Below are 18,287 nucleotides of genomic sequence, written 5' to 3' on the forward strand. Positions count from 1 at the left end.
TCACATCCTTTATGTAAATAGCTGTTTAGTGCGCAGAACTCTTTACAAGCAGTTTAAACTGAAAAACAATAAACTCAGACCTGCATACGGCCTTCAGAGTAAAAGTCTGCTGGCAATCCACTGAGTTTCCAGAGCTGATGTTTTTCTTGCTGTGTAAGTTGAGTTTTGTTGAGTTTTCCCCTCCTCCTCTGTAGCAATTTTATTGCAGCTGTTTTAATTGCGCTGCATTGTGGCTTGGGAGGTGACATTAATATTGTGTGGTATCATAGAAACCTTCTGTGTGGTGGTGATGTATGGCTGTGATTTTGGATGGTGTCCGTTCACCTGACTTCTGGTTCATCTTTTAATGGTAATCCTTCTGTTGTTGTACTCTCAAAAAACCTGCCTTACAAGACGTTCGTATTTCCTGCAGTTGTTACTCGCTCTGTGTGAAAGGTGTTGCGTTGTTGTACGTATATGCATAAGTACATGCTGCATACTTGCTGAATTACCGCAAGTTAAGCAAGTGGGACAAATGATGGCAAATGACTACGTTTTTTGCAAATGCACTGAATTTTTCTCTGTGCTGAAACCATAGCAAAGAGGAAGGCAGGAGAAAAATCTAAAAACGTTACAGTTAAGATCATAATGTCTGCTGCAAAGACAACATCTATGGCAGTGTTTCAGTTGTAACCAAGTCCCCACGTAAAGACTTTAAAAAACCCCAAACCAAACAAACACCGCAACAAAACAAGAACATCACCATCGCCCCCCCGCCCCCAGCTAAAAAACCCAATCCAGCCACCCCACACATCCCCACACCTTTTTATAAACATGTGACTTGATGCCAGGTTGTTTTTTTTTTTTTTAAAGCTTACAGTTTCTTTGAAAGACACTTGTTAACCTAATATAAAAACTTCATTGACCTGACAGTGTCAATTTTAAACTTCCACTGATGTGGGTAATCCTATTAATCAGTGAAAGTCCCTTCTCTTGGTGATATATTGCATGTAATACATTTGTCCTGCCTGCTGTTTTCATAAAGGCTTTTTATTTTAAACAATAATCTTAACCATTGCATGAACTCAAATTTGTCTTCTATAACATGATCAGAAGTCAGGCACTTGTTAGTCTCCTGCCTTTGCGTGTTTATGGACTTACTTTAAATGAGACTGCAGTTTCATCGTGCTGTGAGCCGTTACTGGAGGAGACTGAATAAAAAACAAAATAGACTCTCCCCCCTGTAAAGTAAATGCATGTGTTCAAAGGCAGAGGTGATATACTGGCTAGTGGAGAAAAAGTTTTCAAATAAATGGTTAAAATTTTTATACTAAGAAGGTTCAAGAACTTGTCAGAAAATTGTTTGTGCCTTATATGGCTCTAGACATTTGTGTTATCAAAACTGCTTTTATATTTACAAGTGAATTAGCTTAAATTCGTATTCCAACTACCAAACCCTGAAAAGTGAAATTATTTGCCATCCCCTGGAGTAACTTTGGTTCTTTTGGTGTAATGTCATGCTGAGATTTATATGAAAATAAATTCTAATTTCTAATAAGGTAACCATATGTTTTGGAGTTATTGTAATAAAGTGTCATAAATAATTATGGCTCCAAAGAAATTGAGCCTTGCAACTGTCAGTTCTTATGTGAGTAACTTGCATTTGAATAGATTGCAATCATTGCTGTTAAAGGAAAGAAACCTCCTTGCCCCTTCAGCGTGGCAACAAAAATCCTGCGCGAGGCTCTTGGGATTTTTGTTTACACGGAGGGATTGGGGATGCTGTCTCCCTTTCAACAAATGCTCTTACATGTTAGGGTTGCCTTCTTCTGAATTGTATTGGACATAATTTGATATCTCTTATATAAAGCTTTTTTTTTTTAACCTTTTTTTATTTGCCAAGAATAGGCTGATCATTTCTAATACAGGGTGAAACAGTACTGGTCTAGTTCACTGTCTGTTTTTAAGCACTTCACTGTCTCTCCAGTCCATATTTGCATTCAGCCTTCAGGATCCCTTTGTGCCCACATCCCAGATATGGGGGCAAGGATGCATTCGTGTATTTTTTACTTTGGGGGTGTGTGTGTGTAGGAGCAGAGATGGAATGAACTACTTCTCTTTAGGACAATCTCTCTAGGAGGCAGCCTAGTCTGAGTGCCTCACACAGCCTTCACTTCTAACTACTACTTTTTTAAAAATAGAACTTTATTTCATTTTTAGGTAGGTTAAAGAAAAGCCCAATGACATGTTGTTGGATACTCACTGTAGCAAATCTGACTTAAAAGATCACCAGTAGGAACTAAAAAAAAAAAAAAGATTGTATGTTCCTGATGGATCAGTGTCATTATCTTTACGTGGGCTTATAGCAAATTGTTCCCATTGCATGTTCCAGCACTGAAAGAGGGAGAAATCCATGCAATAAATGGTGACATGATGTGCATGTACTAACCCTTTGAGCAGAAACAGCTCTTGCTGCTCTTTACCCATTAAGCCCTTGTATTGATCCTGATATTGCCAAGGTTCTTTCTTCAAACTATGACAGAGTGTAGCTCTTGTCACATTTCTGCTGACATCAGTGAAAAAGAGAAAACTTTGGAAGAGTTTTTAGTGGGTCTGTGGCGGTTTAGGCCAGGTAACTGTTTCCATCAAACATTTTGGCAGCAAAGCAGAGAAGAAAATCTGGAGTTGTTCTTGTGGTGGTGATTGGAAGTTTGCTTATGGTTGAGCTAGACTGTAAAATGCTGAGAAATATTTGTGAATAATGAAGTTTTGCTTGGACTTGAATGGAAGCCACTTAACAGTACTTTTACCGAAGTTGCTAAAAATTGCGTAGCTCTTAAAACTAGAGGTTGAGGTGTTGAGGCTGTGCCTTTTGTAAAATCTGGAGCATTAGTGGAATCATTTAAAAAATTATGGGATTGTGTGTGTATGCATCTGTGACGTATGTCTGTGTGTGTGCATATATGCAAAACAGCATCTTCTTATAGCAGCACAAAAGCCTTTAGCTACCCAGGATCTGACAGAATAGCAACTTTCTCACAGGCCTGTGGAGTTCAAAAGGGGGTTGGAATAGAAAACCTCCAGAGGGAACTTCTAACCTAAATTTATTTTGTGATTCTATTATCCTTTATCCTGTACCGTGTTTTGTATGGAGAGCACTGGAGGGACACGAGATGCTGTCAGCTCTCTATGGTTACCTTTTGCAGCCCTTCGGAATGCAGAGGGCAACTATTTTGCGTAGTTGAAAGTCCTGAAATGATAAAAAGGATAATCTCTTTTAAATGCTGGCACTTGTAAATATTTTTTCAGCTACTTGAAAGAACCTTGATATGCAGTTTTGCAGCTCAAGCTGTCTCTTCGTTGCTCTTAAGGAATGGCTTTGTGGGGTATGGAGTCCCTTGTCCATATGGAAGTTCTCACAGCCAATATGTAGATGACCTGTTGGACTGGGCTTGGCTGTGAGCCTCTGAAAATGTATGTTCTAAGTGATGTCATCTAGCTGCTTCAAGGTCTGTGCTGGCAATATGCTAGTAGAACAACAGATCTGATTTGAGGCTGTCTAAATGTAACTATAAGTTGTCATGGGTGGGTCAGAAGAGGGAAGAATGTGCACTGGTCCTACAGCAAGATCTGTCACTGGTCCTACAGCAAGATCTGTCACTGGTCCTACAGCAAGATCTGTCACTGGTCCTACAGCAAGATCTGTTACAAACTGAAATGAATACCTCCCCCTCCATCAATTTTGAAAACACAGGAAAAAACTTGATTCGCTAGAGGACCTGCGTGATGGACTTCGAGGACTCTGATCTCAGCCTGAAAGTGTTGTGTCCTCAGGTAACAGACGCAGTGAAGTATATGTAGAAAATAATTTTGTTCAGATTTCTATATAGATGTTGGGGCTGTTGGGGAAAAATAGCATTAAACTCCTTAGGAACTGTTCTCATTGCTGTGATGTGTCAAAGAAAATTTTTTTCAATAACACCTTCAAGAAGTTCCAGCTGATTTGGTACAAGTGGGTCCGAGGCTCTGGTGCTTCTTGAACAGATGCTGAGCTGTAAGAGGATAGGGACACTGCGGACACAGCAGCACTTCACCTGGCCGTGAAGCCACAGCACCCCATCTTGGGAGAAGGTAGCAGAGATGAGTGTTGCTGCAAAGGTGAAAGTGAAGTGTTAGGACTCTGGGGAGCCAGGAAACTTACAGTGCTCAGGGTCTCTAATATAGGTCACAAATACAGCAGCTTTGCTGCATGCAGGGAACTTCTAGCACATGTTTTCTGTTGACCGCAAAATGATTTATGATTAAAATTAAAGGCTTTTCTCTACCTAAAGTTAGTTGTGAAAGAAAAACAAGAAAAAAGGGCAACAAAGCAACCAACCACCTCCTCCTTCCTACAACTGTTATTTTTTTTTTTTTTTGAGCTACTGAATGAAATTAAGTTTTTTATCCTTCAGTCAAAAAACCCCACAACTGAATGGAAAAATCATCAGGTTTCTCATAAAAATATTTATTTTTTTATTATTTTTAATAGAAAATGTGTTTTGCCCTGGGTAATAGCATAACTGGGGGCTGTTCCAGTAAATATTATCTATTGCCTTTTTCCTTCTGTGAATATATTTTGTTTCCAGTAGATGGAAAACCAGAATTAGTTATAGAAGTACAGGTGTCTCTCTAAGTCCATGACAAATATAAGTTTATACTGTATACACATTTTTTTCCCTGCAAGATTTATTAACTGACTCACTGATATGGTTCTGGGTGTTCAAAGCTAATGTGCATACGAAAAACAAACCACAAAGGTTAAGAAATAATTGGAAAAGATGTTAGTGCTGACCTAGGGCTTTGCTATATGGTTAACTCTCTGCTTTCTTTTTAGGATATCGGCATGCGTATTTTGCATCCTTTTCTGACATTTTTCCTAATGGCTTTTGTTCAGATTAATTTGGAATCAAATTGTACACTAATTGTGCAGGGTGTGTCTATATTAAGTGCAATCTGTTCTGAATTTATTAAGTCATTGAGCTTTTGACATTATCCAGACGCAGTAGGGTTATGCTGGTGTATAGCAATTTTAGTGTATCTGTTTCTGCTCACAACTGAAATTGAGACTTACTTGTTTTATATATTTATATTAGGTTTTATTTTCAAATAATGAATCAATTTCCTGTTTTTTCAGTGCTATGGAAATACTTTTATAAATTTAATTAAGAAAAAAAGAGAAAGATAGTAATTTCTTATTGTATTGCATGAAGAGCTCTATTTGAAACAAAAAAGGAGACTGCTTTTTCCAATTGCACTATCCTAGTAAGAAAAGGAAGCTTTACCTGGGCCTTAATGGATGTAGGGCCTGTCCATTTCCTGGTATATATCTGTGCAGGTTTCTCTGTTTTGGTTGTTTGTCTGGAAACTGGGATAATAGTGTTAACAAAATCCTTTGTTGTCTTGCTGGGGTATTGTGACGTTTACTGAATGAAGGTAATTGATAGGACACAGCACAATAATACCACAATATAGACCGAAGAAAATGTAGAAAAGTAAGCAAACTACTTATGTAGTAAGAAATGTTTTTTTGTTTTGGTGTTTTTTTTTTTTTTTTAATTTTTATTTACTGAATTAATTGACAGCTGAGGAAAGGCTTTCTATAAAATTTTCATGTACATATTTAGTTTTTAGAAAGAGAATTCCTCTTTGTCAGATTTTTGACAGACAAACCTATTTAATGCAGGTAGGTAGCTGCCTCTGAAAAAACTTTCAAAAAGTGCGTTTTTCTAAGACATCTGTGTCTATTTAATAACACGCTTCTTTGTACCTGAGTCTTTCTGGAGGCTGAGGAAAAGAGTTAAAAAATGTTTGACAGAGACTTAGATTGAAGTAATGGAAATTATTACAAAATTATGTAGGGCATCTACAAAGATAATTCTCGTATTGATGTTAGTTTCCTATTGATTTGCTGACTCTTTTAGTATTCAATTTTTTTTTCCAAAAAGATACACAAACGGGAAAAATGGTAGGGTATCTAATTTCAAAATACCCTTTGGGTGGTTATAGCGATTTTTTCACTGTCTGTTTTTAGCACTTTCTTGTACTTTCCTCCTTTCATTTCTAGTTTAGACATTTCAGTTTTGCTTCTCATGATTGTTTCCGATTAATTGCATTTTATAAACCAAAATTTTTTATTGGTTCTGTTGAAGTTGTTGCTGTGTTACATCTTCTCCTGAACTCCCTCACTGAAGCTGTATACACCTCATACCAGTTGTGCCTGTAAGGATCACTGTGTTTCAATAGTGCAAAATTATTTTCTCTCTACTTACAGGCTTAAGAAAGTGCTTGAAAATGATTAGGATGGAATTGGCAATGCAAACTCCTTTTTACCTCTTGTATTCCTTAGGATTGTTTACCTCTTGTACTAATTTTCATTATTTTGTTTCCCTAATTCTTATGACTCATATTTTCCCCTCAAGCTTTCACCAGAGAATGCATCTGTACATACTGGTAGCTATTAGTGCTGAGATAATTATATGAATACACAGTAACATCTTCAGACATGAATGTTAGCGTTAGTTCAGAGACATGCTGTGTTTTGCAAAAGGAGAGAAGATCTACTTTGCAAAGAGCTTGCACTGAAAAATTACTGGTTGCCACAGGGCTGGCTCTAGGCGTAGGCAAAGCAGGCAGTTTCCTTGGGCTGCAAACCTCCATCACGGCAGGTTGGCCATTACTCTGTGCTTTCCATGTGTTGGAGCCCAAGGCACGGGGCTCAGTGGTGCTCCTGCTTCGGCTGCCCAGGGAAGAGAATATAAAGTAGGGCCTATCATCATGGTGGATGTTCAATAAGTAGCTGTTGCCGTTTCCACTTATTCTGTTTCCTCAGGAGCAGATCACTCAGATCTTGGTTTCCTTGCTTTCCAGTCTCCCATCTGTAAGGCTGTAAAACTCAATTTTGTGCAAAGTTGATTCAAGTGCTTTGTGGTGTCATGACTGTGCTGTTGGCTTACGTGGGATGCCATGACAGCCTGAAATTGTTGCTGGTGCATTTCTGTTTCCAGGAGTAGGAACGACCCTGACTATTTTCTCTCCATGAAGCTCTTCCGTACCACTAGAATATGGGCATGGTTTTCCATTGTGAGTTTCTTAGGCAAAAAGAATTTTGTGGTACTTATATGGACTTGTGTTGTAACTTAACTGGCAGAATGGAAAACTGGGAAACATACAGGAAGATCAATATCATTGCTAGATACTAGAATTTGTGTAACGAATAATGAGAATCATTTTGGTTGGAAAACACCTTTAAGATCATCAAATCCAACTGTTAATTTAGGACTGCCATGTCCATCACTAAGCCATGTCACTAAGCCCCGCATCTACATCTTTATTAAATACCTCCAGGGATGGTGAACTCCACCACCCCTCGGGCAGCCTGTCCCAGTGCCTGGCCACCCTCCCAGTGAAGACATTTTCCCTGATCCCCAACCTGAACCTCCCCTGGTGCCACCTGAGGCCGTTCCCTCTTGTCCTGTCGCTGTTCCCTGGGAGCAGAGACCGACCCCCGCAGCCCACAGCCCCTGCCATGCAGCTGTCGGGAGCCATCAGGTCCCCCCTGAGCCCCCAGCCCCTTCCCCAGCTTTGTTCTCCCTCTCTGGACATGCTCCAGCCCCTCTGGGCCCAGCCCCCCTGCAGACCCCCCCGCAGGCCATGCTCCCCGGCCGGGGTCCCCTGCAGCTGGCTGAGGGCGCTGCCCCCCTGGCCCAGGCCGTGGGCAGAGCCATGGCACAGGGCTGGCCCCAGCACGGAGCCCTGGGAACACCCCGTGTGCCCGGCGCCCCCGGGAGGTGGCTCCATCCACCCCCGCGCTTTGGGCTCGGCCGCCCGGGCAGCTTTGACCCCAGCGCAGAGCTCGCCCGCCCGGCCGGCAGCAGCCGCTGGCACAGGGGGTGCTGGGGGAGACGGGCCAAAGGCTCCGCTGGGCTCCGGGTGGGCAGCACGCGCGGCCTCCCCTCACCCGCTCAGCGGGTCGCCTTGTCGTTGAAGGAGATCAGGCTCATCAGGCAGGACCTGCCTTTCACCACCCCGCGCTGGCAGGGCCTTATCCACCCGCACATGGCGCGTGACGGTGCTCAGGGTGATCTGCTCTGTCATCTTCCCCGCACCGAGGCCTGTAGTTCCTGGGATCCTCCCTGTAGATGGGTGTCACATGGGCTGACCTCCCGTCTTTTGGGACCTCCCCGGTTAGCCAAGAATGCTGATAAATGAGGGAGGGCAACTTGGCGAGCTTTTCTGCCAGCTCCCTCGGTGCCCTCGGGTGGATCCCATCCAGCCCCGTGGACTTGTGCGTGTCCAAGTGGAGCAGCCGGGCACTGACCGTTTCCTCCTGGACGGTGGGGGCTTCATTCTGCTCCTCGTCCCCGTCTTCCAGCTCGGGGGGCCGAGTACCCAGAGAGAAGCTGGTCTGTTAAAGACAGGCAGAGAAAGCTTTAAGTTCCTCAGTCTTTTCCTCATCCTTTGTGGCAAAGTTCCCCACCACATCCAATAAGGGATGCACATTATCCTTGGCCCTCTTTTGGTTGCTGCTGTATTTGTAAAAACACCCTTTGTTATTTTTTAAAGCAGTGGCCAGCCTGAGTTCTGGCTGGGCTTTCACCTCTCTAACCTTCACCCTCCATAACTTTGTGACATCTTTATAGTCCTCCAGAGTTGTCTGCCCCTTCTTTCAGAGGTGGTAGACTCTCCTTTTCACCATGAGTTCCAGCCAAATCTCTCTGTTCAGCCAGGCCAGTCTCCTCCCCCACTGGCTCATCTTTTGGCACATGGGTATGGCCTGCACTTGAACCTGTAAGACTTCTTTCTCGAAGAATGTCCACCATTCTGGGGGTGCTTGGCCCTTCAGGGCTGCCTCCAAAGGGACTCTGTCAGCCAGGCTCTTAAACAGGCCAAAGTCAGCCCTCTGGAAGTTAAGGTAGTGGTTCTGCTGATCCCTCTCCTTACTTCTCTGAGAATTGAAATCTGTTAATGTCTTATGATTGCTATGCCCAAGATGACCTCTACCACATGACCCACCAGTCCTTCCCTGTTTGTACACAGCAGGTCCAGTGGGGCATCTCCCCTGCCTGGCTCGCTGACCAGCTGGGTCGGGAAGTTATCTTCCACACACTCCAATTAGGCGGATTCAGACTCTGAAGACACTAGTCTTAGAGCTGCCAGGTTCATGCACGTGAATTATTTTTCAGTTAAGCACTCTTTCATTATTTAAGAACCACTATATTAGTGATGAAAAGTTTCCTCCATTTACTGTGGCGCAAGTGACATTAACCTTTGAAAGTCAGGTCATCTTCTCTGTTGGGGAGCTTGCTGTAACCTGTTACCCCTTAGGTGACCATTTACTTTTTGGCTTTCAGTGTAGCTAGCTGAATCAGTGCTTTTGTGAAAAGGTCAGCAGCAATCTGAAGTGCATTCAGTTTGTGAAAGAAAATAAGGCACAATTTCCAGTGCTTCTTTTCCTACAAGAATCAATTCAGAGCCTCGCGGTGCCACTATGTGTGGTTTTCATCTAAGGATTTTGCTGTACAAACAGCAATATCAAATTTGGCTAAAACCTGACATGCCTTTGTGGCTGGTAGGCCAGCTGATGCTTGACAATACAACAGCTGCAGTGCACCAACATACCTTCTAGTAATTAGCACCTTGCTGTTTTTACTGTCAGCACTGTCCTACATAAAAGGCTACAAAACACTGGCTGTTATGAAGACGTACAGCTTTTGCCATACACAGTTTTGGTTGCCAGGAGTGCTTGGTTTTGTGTTGTAGGAACACAGGGAAAGCGGCAACTCAGTCTGAGTGCTAACAGATTCTGTCAGTTTTGCCTTGGTTAGTATTGGCGTTATTGGATATTCATTAATGTGCAACAGATGATGAATGTGGAGGCAGACTGAACTATCCTCTCTCATTAAACATTTGGAAACAAATGAATTTCTGTTTCAGGTGAGTTGAATTCTTTTTTCTTAGATAACACAATATAAATAACTCAGTTAAATCTGTTTTGCAATTCACATGAATCTTGAAATGAACTAATGAGGAACATGGAAAAGAGAACTGTATCTTGGACTGCAGGGGTGTCTAATCAATGTGACTTCCCCTGAGCTGTATCTGGTTTGTGCTAGGTTGCCATTGATTTTGTAAACATTCTAGTGTTGGCCATAATCCCCTTTGAATATAAATCGTTCCCTGGTAGTTTCTCCTGTATTTTAACAACTCTTCCTTTCATATTATTACTAAACCAGAGAATTGCCCTTGTGATCTTAAAGAGCCTTAATCTGACCCCGATGAAATCATTTGGCATACTGAATTCTCAAGAACTGGTGATGATGAGAAAACCTGAGACACCTAGAAAGTGTCCAAGTTAGAAATGGCAAGAAAACCAGAAATCTTGAGGGAAAAGCAACCCATTTGTAGTACAGTATTTTCTTTATTTTAACTTGCATGAGTTTCTGTTACAGTTGATAACTCCTTGTCCTTCAAAAGAAGAACTTAAAGGAGACTGAGATGATCCTTCTGGGACTGCAGAGTTAGGGTGGAGGCATTATACCCTCATTCAGATTTAAGGATATAGGGGGCATGAGCCGTCTATTTGCTATTAAACCGAATTGATTTTTATTTTTTTAAAAAACCTATACTCTGGTGCAATTTCTTTGACTTAAGTGGAAAAGGATATTACTTAAGTTGAAGAGATGATACTGAAGTTATTTTGTTGTGACATAAAAACAAGTATCCAACAACTACATGAAAGCTGGAACTGTTATTCTTTGAAATATGTATGTAGCAGTAGGACGTATTTTGGCCTGTAGATAGAAAGACTATATCATCTGTTAAACTGTTTGGAGCTGCAGGGGATAAACTGAGTTTGGGCTGTCTTAACTGCAGCAGCATCAGATGCTATTCTTTGATAATGTTGATCAGGGGTGTATTTGAACCCTAGGCTAATTTTGTTTGAACATACGTGAGTTGTATGTCTTACCATAGGTCAGGTTTATGTAGTGAGGCATATTAGATTTTTGCTTGGCAATGTTAAGAAAAAATGCTTTGCTTCTTGAAAAGATTGAGAAAATGTTTTTATTGCAGTTGTTTCAACAGCAGGGCTGAACTGCTGTGTAATGCCTACTTGAGTTGCAAGAATATTGTGATGTTACGGTAGGTATATAGACAGGACATAGCCTGTATATGTATATAAGTATCTATATATAATTAACCTGAATCAATGTGTTTGTGGTGTACCACTAAAGTTCCAATGTTTTGGTTTTTGCTAGTTTTATAGTTAGCCTTCCTTGAGAGATGCCACTGCAGTTGTAGGGTAGCTATAGGATGCCATTGTAGACTTGTGGGGTTTTTTTTTTATATACTCATGTTTAGATATATCATTATATATCACATGTCATAGGAAGATCTAAAGATAGAAGAGTTACATATGCTTATAACTGCTTTTATTTCTACAGTGTCTGGCAGGTACGTTTTTGGACGCAGGGTATCACTGCGATAGGTGTTATTCAGATGTATGATAAAAATAGGATTCATTTTCCAGAAGGCTTTATAACCTAAGTATATGACAAGAGACTGTGTTTTAGGTGGGAGGAAAAAAATGTGGGAATGTGGTTTGAAGCTGAAATCTTAGAATAGCTTCCTTTTTGCTTAGGTAGAATCCTGCTTTTCTAAGTGAATAGTTTCTGCTTTTTTCTTTTTCTTTTTTTTTTTTTTTTTTAAATAAACCTAAAATTATTCTGTTGAAATGCATTGGTTGTGGTGATGAAAGTAAGGCAGAGGCATCTGTCTCTGAAAAGTAGGAAGGTGCGGTAAGTTCTTACTTCAGCAAGAGCTGTCAACTTCTACAACAGACTTTGGCCCCAAGTGAAGAAGCCTGCGATGCCTATCTTAAGATCAGATCTCAGCAAGATTTTCCCTCTGCCCTGTTCCACAGAGCTGGCAGCCGCTTGAAGGTAGCAGTGGCTCATTTCCACCCGAGGGAGAGCTGCAGTGTAGCGTACTGCACCATGTCAAACACTGTCAGGAGATGACAATGGGAAACCACAGACAGCTGGAAAAATGCAAAAATGTGGCACTGGTTGGAGTACACCTTTAGTGGAACCATTTGTTGTGGCTTTTAGGCATCATGGAAAAGAATTATTCCAAGGAGGTTTTGAAGGGAATGATGTGCTTGGGGTGATACTGTTAATGCGGAACTGATTTTGAGTGCAATGTGAGAGAATAAGTGACTGTGCTTGTTTGTTTGTGAGTTGTTTTTGTTGTTGTGTGTGTATTTTTTTGTTTGGTTTTTTTTTAAAAAGTAATTAATTGTCAAAGGGGACTGTCATGATTTGATTCTAGTTGGGAGTCAACCTCTTGGCACCAGGTGAATGATTACAGGTGAAATGAGAAGAGCACATGGTAGCACTTGAAACAGGACAGACATGATAGAAAATGGCAAATCAGTCAAAGTACAGAGAAGGTATGTTTAAGTCTTCTATTGAATCTAAATGATGTGAACTTGGACTCATGCATTGACTTGTGTAGCTTCACATGATAGAACTGAAGAAAGTGCTGAGAGTATGGCTGCTAAGCGCTGTATGGTACGTCCTTTCCCTGTCTTGGCTCTCCCCTGTTGGCCACTAGCGAAGAAACGAGAGCTGAAAGCTGTTCTCTGTTACACTTCTGCTGACTTTTTTGATACGAGTAGTATTGGTTAGACTGGGGAGGACTTCTCTGCAGGACCCAGCTTCTTGATATCTTTAGCATTTTTGGGCTCTGGTGTTCAGCTGAATAGTCTGTATGCTGGTTAGCTTTGTTTTTGTCACAGTCATGAGAAATTTGTGTGCTGATGTGGTAGTATATGTATGTATGGAGTACGACTTATCAACAGTTTTAAGATTTTTTTTTTGCTGTACCTAGCACTATAGTGCGAGGCTACTACAGAACAGAGTCCTCAATAAATAGTGATGCAGGGATTATGCTTGGGTTGCAGCTGTGAAATACTGAACATTGCCTGAAGAATTTAGATGAATTTTGTCTTAAATGCGGTGTTCTCGTCTCATGTTCTTCTGCGCTTAGATGCCAACTCTTTTTAATATTTAACCATCAATGTTGGCTTGAATGACGTGCAAATAGTGAGATGTAAGCATGAGGATAAATGTTAGTGTGTGATCAAATCATGTTCTTCACAGTTTGTATTGCACAATAACATTTAGTGACTACAAGTATCTTAGACCAAGTTTCATGTGTTGCCCTCAATTACCTTCTTTTATCCCTGTAAAAGAATGACTGATGTTTACTCATTACCTCAAAGCCACTTTGTTGTGATGAGGAGCAATTTTGAAGGATGTTAATAAACTAAATGTGAAGGTACCAGAAAAAGTGTTCTGAGCTTTATGTGAATTGCTTACTTATGAAAAGAAGCATTGTCCATAGTTGCATGCATACTCATATATATTTATACACTAGTATGTTTTAGATGTTAGCTACATCTGTACCTTTAGGCTGTTGTTTTGCCTGTTGTAACCATGTAGCAATAATTAAAACATCAGAGAAGCAAACAAACAAAACCTCATTTTAGTGTAAGAGAGCTTATGATGCCTGACAGATAGAAGTAATTAATTTTTGCATGAAAAATATACAGTGGTAATGCTATCAAAGCGGTGTGCTAACCAAACTGTGTGTTGAGGAGGCACTAAGTACACTTGAACTACATGGAACTTACTCTTACAGGACACATTTAGGTGGTTTTTGTTTGTTCCTTTCCAGTATTTTGTTGTACTGAGAGGCTGCATTTGTCATATTTGAGCAATGCCTAGTTACTCACCAGCTGCTTTCATTGCCTTGTTTACTGAATTCTCATTTACTGCAGATGTTATCTTTCCTTTCAAAAGGTGCCAGTCATGTTTCTTTCTAAATGACTCATCAAGCTTGATGCAAACCCCAGGCTCTCCCAGTGTGATTGACTCTTGTTTTTATTTGTTTGAACAGGTTAGCTGTGTAGACTCTCCATCATTTTCTATTTTTTTGATAGGCTTCTTGATCTTAGGTGAGATTTTTGAGAACTTTGCTATATCCTGTGATCAGTGTATGTTTTTCTCTGAGGCTTAGGCCAGCAATTTTAGTCACTGGCCCTAGCACTAGGTGGTTAAACATTCTGCTTTTAATTGTGTTTGCTGTCCTGTCTCCAGGTGGGCGTGGTGTGAGGGTCGAAGGGCTATTTACAAGGGGTTTAAGCAGAATACAAATACTTTCCCAAGCCTTTTATAATTATTTCTTCCATTGTCTGTGCATTGACATTCTTTTTCTAATGTCTTTATTTTTCAAAGTTACTGAAAAGGCTTCCTAGTCTCTCCGTGGCCCCTTAAATTCCACTTCCAGTGGAACCAGAGCTTGGTGTGGTCCCACAAAAGCGGCAGCTGATTGCCGGGGAACAGCATTGTTGTGTTGCCGCAGTTCCCTACATGCTGTATCCCAAGAACGCGTCTCCCGGGGCACCTGGAGCCGACTTCACAAAGCAATGATGATACAGTGAATGCCGATTGCTGTAGGGACAGGAGCAGTGCTCGCAACCAACAGATGAAAAAAATCCTGTGTCTGCTGTTTGCAAAGCAGATGGAAAAGTCCACTACGTGCAGAATAAATGATGTGTTCTCACAAAAGAAAACTACACTTATAAGTATAATTGGCCATTGCAGGCTTTTTTTTTTCCCTGACAAAAAATTAAGCAAACATTCCACGAGCTATTTAGTATGATTAAAAACCCTCAGTATGGCTCTTTTGAGTCAGTGAGGCAGACTTGAATCAAGTTATGTAAGATTTATTATGATACTTCAAATGACAGTAATCTGCACATCTCAGGTGACAGCCTGGGTCATTGGATGTTAGTTTGATTGAACTTAAAAGTCACATGAGGTACTGCTTTTAAGATCAGCAAATGAGGTTTTTGTAGGAATGAAATATATAATAAGAAGCTATTATTAAAATCATAACGGGTTGACTACTGACAGTTTCCTGATGTGGCAGTTGGAATGAAGTAATTCTCAGTTTTGTGTTATGTTCTTTTCTCTTGTCATCAATGTGTTACTTCAGCTTTTTGAAACACGTGGGTCCAGATTTCTTAAAACAATTCTACAAATGTTTATTATAGGATCCTCAGCTAAGCAGTCTCTCTGTTTTTGTTTCCTCAGGGCATGAAAGGGCTCTCAGTCTCCTTAGGACCAAAATTCTTGTATCCAGTAAATGCTGCAGTATAGCTAAATAAGAGTATGCTGTGTGAGGAGAGAAAATAGTTGAATTTTTCTTGTGTACAAATAGTGCACTAGTTACAGCATGTGATAAAAATGAGCGCAGTGTAAAGAAAATGTCTAATTCTCATGTTAGAGAGCAGCTGTCAGTCCTTTCCCCTTGCCTTACTAAATGCCTTGACCATTGGCCTTACAAGGGAAATTTCACTCTTTATTGATGAATCTTTTTATGGGCAAACATAAAAGAGTTTGAACTCCACCTGCAGGTGAGTTTGCTCCGATAGTTGGGATAGTGGCCAGGGAAAGGGCAGTGTGAATCCTCTAAAGCAGAGGAGTGACCTGGATGCTCAGTGTGTCTGAACGCATTTAATGGTTAGGCTGTTGCAAAAAGGGAAGAAGCTGTGTCTTTATTCTCTGTCTGTTGGGGGATGGGGGTGCGGGTGGAGAAAAAGAAAGTTGTCACCTTCTGAGAACAAGAAAGAGAGAGGATCAATCCCTAAAGATATTTCTGTTCTTCAGTTTAAATCCTTAAATTCTGATGACTTTAATGGGTGTTCTAAGAGCTTAAGTAGGAATTAGGAGCCTACATGTTTTGGCCTGTTTTGTGTATGTTCTTGGGAAAATGTGAGGTGGAGGTAAATGTCTCCATGTTGAATGGAGTGAGGCCTCTAAGCCTGGAGGAGAAGTGGGATTTGAGCTAAACCTTTGCCATTACTTTTATCTATCTATCGATCTATCGATCTATTTAGTGTCAGCTAACATGGGCAGCTTCCTGCTCAGCAGGCTTACTCATGTGAATCCCCTGCTGTGAACTGCCCTACACATGGACCCTGGGTATCTACCTCAGGGCTACACATTTTGGTTGAGGAACCAGACACGTCTACATCTTAGGGAGGCAGTGATAGTTATGTGGAAGTTGTGATCTCTAAAATAGCAGTTTGGACTCAAACATTTTTTATGTTTACCACTACGTTATTTAACTATAAATAGTTTCACTATTTGGAAAGATTGTATGCATATGAGTTAAGTTGTCCTTACTAATAATCTAAGGAGTAAATACTTGCAATAATTATTTGAAGATGGCACAGTGTACCACTGCTCTTGGCCAAGTTAGCATGAAGACCAAGATGTGGGTACTAGTTTAGGCAAGTATGTGCCTATATCCTTAAGGGTGAGGAAACTAAGATTAAGAGAGCCAAGCCTTTTCTGAACTATGCTGTCTACTGAACAGGCCATTCAGTCCATCAACAATATTTAATTAACATACTTATAATAAATCAGATCTATTGAATTCATTGATAATATGTTCATATTATGAGCTGATGCTCAGACAATTTTCTCCGCATGAGATGAATGCAACTTGAGAACAGCCGTAGTTTAAGAACTTAACTTTGGTACACAATGTAAGATCCTGACATTCTAAAACAGGGGTCCTCAAACTATGGCCCACAGGCTGGATATGGCCCCCCAGGGTCCTCAATCCGGCCCCCGGTATTTACAGAATCCCCCCGCCTCTCTCTCCCCGCCGGGGGTTGGGGAGGGAAACCAAGCAGCCGCAGATGACTGCCTGCCACTTCATCCACGCGCTGGCCCCCTGTTTAAAAAGTTTGAGGACCCCTGTTCTAAAAGTTACAACATAATTTTCTGTAGAATTTAGTGCAACATTTGGATCACTTTTTAAGGACAGGTAGGAGGCCTCCGGATTATAGTTGAGTGATGAATAAGTGGCGGACCAATTGAAAGATTGCTTATGTGCTTGCCAGTTTTAATTTTTGATGCCTGTAGTTACAGCCTTGAAAGTCTTGTTAACTTGTCATCTTTACTGATACTAGTGAAAGAAGGTGGTAATAGGAAATAAATACATAAAGAACAAGTGCTTCCTGTGTGCAAAAGTTAAGGAAATGCCCTTGCAATACTTGATTACTATCCTTAATCTTTGTACTTAATTGTTCGTGAAAAGTGAAGCTCCACCCAGGAAAAAAAAAAAAACAAACAAACCAACCAAAAGTAAGTGACAAAAACCTACAAATTTGTATCAATGTGTGTCCTGGCATTTATCTGAAAAGGCACTGTTTTAATTACCTGCCTTGATAATAAGATTGTGGGTAGTAGATGAGTATTCTGATTGGTGGTATTTGAACGAGCAAACAAAAAGAAGTAGAAAGTTCATCTTTATCTTGAAATGGAAGACACCGAAATGTGGTGTTATGTTAGAAAAAAAGAATTTTAATTTCCTCAGACTTCTGTAATATTCAGCTGTTTTATGGCTCATGCTTCATTTACTGTCTTCATTAAAAGCTGAGTAAGTTTATATCCTAACTTGAAAAAAATTCCAAAAGTAAAATTGAAAATTGTTTGGCTCGGAGTGTTTATAGGCTTGGTCATTTGAGTTCTTTTATTCTCTTTGAGAACAGAATACTTTTTTCTTAATGCCAAGTTTCAAAGACTGATTTTAAAAGTGCTATTCTTTACCACCTAGAGAGATCCAAGGTCTTTTAGAAGTCCCTCCATTTTCTTGCGGATGATATGAAATAGAATACTGGGGACAATTTCACAGCACTGAGTTCTTCTCTGTACCATGTTTTACGCATTGCAACAATGTTGGAGCAGAATCCACACCAGTTCCTAAGATTTTGTACCTGTTCTCACAAATTAGCACCTACTTTACCACTTGTGTGGTCTCACCTCCGTAACGAGATCTGAGATTTGTGGAAATGCCAGTAGATGTTCCACTCGTGCATCAAAGATCACTTGGTGTTGAAGTCAGGTCCTGAAGAACCGAATACAGTTGCTCATAATTTCATGTAATTAGTACCTCATAAGGCTATTTGAAGATCTCCTTCAAGGGGAATTTTAAGAAAGAATTTTGTGTGGAAGCCAAAAAAAAGGCTGTTTGTCAGTGTTTTATGTTATATAGATACAATGTCTTTTCAGGTCTGTGCTGCTACTTCCCTTGCTTATCCTTTAGTATGTTCAGGTTAAACTTTCATGAGTTGTGCCAGATTTCAACAGCTGATTGTGACTCTGATGGTCTCCTGTTCAGGCTGAGAA

The 18,287-nt window shown here is 40.7% G+C and overlaps 1 protein-coding gene and 1 long non-coding RNA gene across 6 annotated transcripts in view; one reads left to right on the forward strand and one right to left on the reverse strand.

Annotated features, from left to right (window-relative positions):
- LOC308070739 overlaps positions 1-7,983 on the reverse strand; it is a 173,010-nt gene extending 165,027 nt beyond the window's left edge. The window contains exon 1 of the long non-coding RNA XR_013930835.1: positions 7,451-7,983. This is a non-coding gene — a long non-coding RNA (uncharacterized lncRNA). The remainder of the gene's footprint in view (positions 1-7,450) is intronic.
- NELL1 (neural EGFL like 1) overlaps positions 1-18,287 on the forward strand; it is a 321,378-nt gene that overhangs the window by 102,153 nt on the left and 200,938 nt on the right. The window lies entirely within an intron of this gene.

The sequence above is a fragment of the Falco punctatus genome (genome assembly GCF_963210335.1).
Source record: "Falco punctatus genome assembly, chromosome: 10".
Lineage (NCBI taxonomy): Eukaryota > Metazoa > Chordata > Aves > Falconiformes > Falconidae > Falco > Falco punctatus.